At 37.3% G+C, this 4,025-nt stretch overlaps 1 long non-coding RNA gene across 1 annotated transcript in view; it reads right to left on the bottom strand.

The window, feature by feature from the left end:
• Positions 1-3,598, bottom strand: part of LOC108663821 — a 54,469-nt gene extending 50,871 nt beyond the window's left edge. The window contains exon 1 of the long non-coding RNA XR_001929932.1: positions 3,504-3,598. This is a non-coding gene — a long non-coding RNA (uncharacterized LOC108663821). The remainder of the gene's footprint in view (positions 1-3,503) is intronic.

Here is a 4,025-nt window from a genome sequence, read left to right as displayed (position 1 = left end):
TTTTATTATGACAGTCATAATTTCATTTTAAACGAATGTTTTAGACATCCAAAATTATTTTTGATTATGAAATATGTGTTTTCCACTTACATACTATATTTTTAGATGATTTTGAGATTTTTGGGATAAATGACCAAAATACCCATGTGAGACGAAAATTATTATTTTATTTGTTTAAGTTGGAAACAGTTTAAAATCTTTTAGAATGTGGTATTTGGAAACAGTTACCCACAGGGGAAATGAGAAGCTGATATTAAAGCCTTGCGGGGTTCCGGTTGACATTTCGGGTAATGAATGTTGATCGAGACATCGTGGCGGTTGTCACGGGCTCGATGGGAGTTTCGGGTCGTGACAAAATTTTTCAAAATTATACTTTTACCCCCGAACTTTTCAAAAATTACATTTTTACCCTAAAAATTGAAAATTTGCCATAATGCATAATTTTCACTCCTCATACTCATTTCACACTCCAAATAATTAAATTTGATCAAAATCCTTTCAAAAATTAAATTTTCGATTTTGGGTGGCAAAATTACCATTTTGCTCCTATACTTTAAAAATACCGAAAACTCATATTTTTCACTGATAAATCTTCCAATTGTACTTCAATACTCATATCATACTCAAATATGTTAAATGGGGCTAAGAAAATCTTTTCTAAAAATTCCCATTTTGTCTTCAAATTGCAAAATGACCATTTTGCCCCTAACCAGTCAATTTTCCCGATTGACTCCAAATCGGACCTCGAATTCTGAATTACCATTTTGAGTCATCACTAAACTGTGAAATTCTCAATTTCATCTTTAAGATCTCGATTTTATCTTCTTCGATGTTTAATCGACTTAACTGTTCTTCTAGGGGCAATATCGTCTTTTGTCAATTTCTCAAGCTTTCTCAATATACAAACATTCTATCGAGTATGTGAATGACACCGTAATTACTTTATAGAGCAGGGTTTGACAACATTACCCCCCTTAAAATAAAATTTTATCCTCAAAATTTCACTAATCGAACTCAAAGAAAATACGGGGGTATTTTCTCCAATCATTTCACATACTTCATATTTACCTTTACTTGGCTATTGCATCTTGTGCAGTACCATAATTCCTAAGAGTCACCCTTTTTTCCCAATTATCTTTCAAGTATTTAACATATCTTATATCTTCACTTCATTCCAATATTAAGTTGTTGCCTAAGACTTGGACTTATTTGAATTATATATACCCCAAGCATTTCTTTTTCCAATTTCCACAATATATATATTAAGAAACTTCCATTGCAATTTTCCATATAAAGTTCTTTGCTAAATTATTCTTGAAACCCTTACTTACACTCTCATTATTCGATATTTACATCTCTTATCACTATTTCCTACTTTCGTCTATTATTTCACTCACTTTCTCCAAGTTGGACTCGTGCTTCATCTTCCATTACAGCAAAAATCCTTGTTGAAGAACGAGTCTGTGCTCTAGTTGGCGGATATGTCGAGGTGTTACTTTCCACATTAGACTGTGCAGCTACTCCGTGCCTCGGGTGTACTCCAGAGGAATCTCTCCTCTACATATTTGTATAAGCTGTTGGAGGTGGAGCAGCTAAGTAGCCTATCCTGACTATGGGAAATTACTTCTGATGTGACCCAATTGACCACAGCGATAACATCGTACGGGCTCCTTACACGATCCGACATGATATTTTCGACAATTCCAGCATCTATCGAAATCTCCGAAACTTTTCCCGAAGGTAGTCGTCACAGACTTACTAAATCTCGAAGGTCTCTGCTGTGTCTGTGAAAATGAAGGTCGAGAAGATGTTACTGAGGCAGAAGTAGTGCTTCCTGAAACAGATGAATCTTTGCCCCTTTTTAGTGGCTGACTAGAGAACATGCTCGGATTTCTCCTCTTTGCCAACTCAGCTCGCATTCTCCTATTTTCGTTCGCGAGCTTCTCGGCCCTTAGAGCCATTTGTACTACTTCCTTATGGGGCTCCCTACCGATTACCGTCATCCGTTCCCTAATCTCATTACAGAGCCCTTCTTCAAAATAGCTTGCCTGATCCTGCTTCGATTTGACCAAATCAAGCACGTATAACATCAGCTCGTTAAAATGAGCTTCGTATTCCTCTACCAACAAATTTTCTTGTTTCAAGCTCAGAAATTCTATTCTCTTTTCTTTCTGGTGAAAATAGGTGAAATACTGGCTGTTAAATTCCCTCAGAAAATCTACCCAGGTCAGTGGAGCGGTGGAGCAGGACTTTACAGAATTCCACCATGTACGAGCTCTTTTCTCTAATAACCGTGTGGCCACCATCAGTTTCATGTTGTCATCCAATCTCATGTCAAAGAGAGTCTCCGACACCTAGTTAATCCAGTCCTTGGCCACAGTCGCATTTAACTCACTCGTGAAAGATACGCAGCCAAGCTGCCTAGCCTCCTTCAGTTTCTTAGAGATAGACACATCTTGTACTGGGGGTACTGAAGGAGTAACCGGTGGCACTATCGGTGGGACTTGACCAGCCTGAGCCTGACCAGCCATAGCAGCAAAGAAAGCTACCATCACCTAAATTGCCTCGGGAGGCATGGCAGGAATGCCAGTAGGTGGCGGAGGAGGTGGAGGAACGTCGGTCTGTTCAACAGTAGGCGCTGCCCGAAAAGGAGACGCAGTCGATTCCTCTCCTATGAGATCTAGCCGACTTTGCCTAGAACGATCTCTTCCCCTCCCAGTCGACCTAGTGAAGGTTATACGTTCACGTCTAGGGGGCATGATGATCTATAAAAGAAAACAAGACAAATTTAAGCAACCTCAGACTCTATATGTAAACATATACATTCTAATCGATTTAGCTTAACTCGAGGCCACGCAATGTCAGTGTGGATTTCTTAAAACAACTTTAAAACCAAAAACTTTAAAACCAAATTCTTTGATCTTTAAATCATGCTCTGATACCAATAAAATTATCACGACCCGGAACCACCTTTGAGTCCGTGACAACCACCGCGATGTCCGGATAGGCACTCATCTTCCGAGTATCCTATCGAGACCTCGCAAGGCTCTCGTATCAGTTCCTCACCTACCTTGTGATTTACCATTACAAAAATCATATTTTAAAACAATATAGATCATTTTTTTCATCCAAAAACAATAAAAATTTTAATTTCTGCCTCATAGGGGCATTTTTGTCATTTTCGTCAAAAATTTCGAGACAGGTTAAAAATGTAATAATTAGGTGAAAAACGCCTATTTCATACTTAGAAATAAGTTTGATATCTAAAACGTTCATTTAAAAGCAAATTGTTGACAACTAGTACTATTCAAAAATAATAAATTAAATATTCTATTTTCTCATAAAATAAATTTTTATAGAAATATTCGTAAATAATTTTTCGCACATGAAAGTAAAGTAAAAATTGTATGAATAGAAATACAAATAACCAAAATATAAGTTTTGATCTGTAATGACACGTGGGCCCCAATTGACCAAGAAAATGTAAGACTGTGAACTCTTACTTTCTATAATGCAGTTCCGAGCTTAGTTTTCGTCCTACTCGACTATCTACAAACTGTCCTAAGCCTGAAAAATATATAGAAAAAAGGAGTGAGATTTTATAATCTCAGTGAGTAAACAGATACCATCTAAAGTATCTAAAGCCGAGTAAATGGAGACAATAAAATATCCCATCTCAATATGCATTTCATAACTTAGAAATTTATTCCATCCCATGAAAACAATTATAATTCAATTAAAATGATTTTCAAGGCTTAATGTTTCTCATAAAATTTGGCTCATGCCAAAACTCATCCTCAGGGATACTTGATCGTCATCAAAGCATCCTCTCGAGTCTGCCAAGACTGTTAAAATGACTTATTCATATAAAACAGCAGTCCTTTGGCGTTGACTGAATCTCACTTTCACGTGGTGGTAAAGCGTGAGGTGGACTCAAACCCCTCCACAAGAGTTACCCTACGTGCCTCTCCCACAAAGGTAAAATAAATTAGTCGGGTTTACCGAGCCCCTCTAATAGGATGGTC

This window comes from Theobroma cacao, chromosome 10 (genome assembly GCF_000208745.1).
Source record: "Theobroma cacao cultivar B97-61/B2 chromosome 10, Criollo_cocoa_genome_V2, whole genome shotgun sequence".
In the NCBI taxonomy this organism is placed as follows: domain Eukaryota; kingdom Viridiplantae; phylum Streptophyta; class Magnoliopsida; order Malvales; family Malvaceae; genus Theobroma; species Theobroma cacao.
Note: the sequence above shows the minus strand (reverse complement) of the source record. Positions and strands in the feature narration are given on the sequence as shown.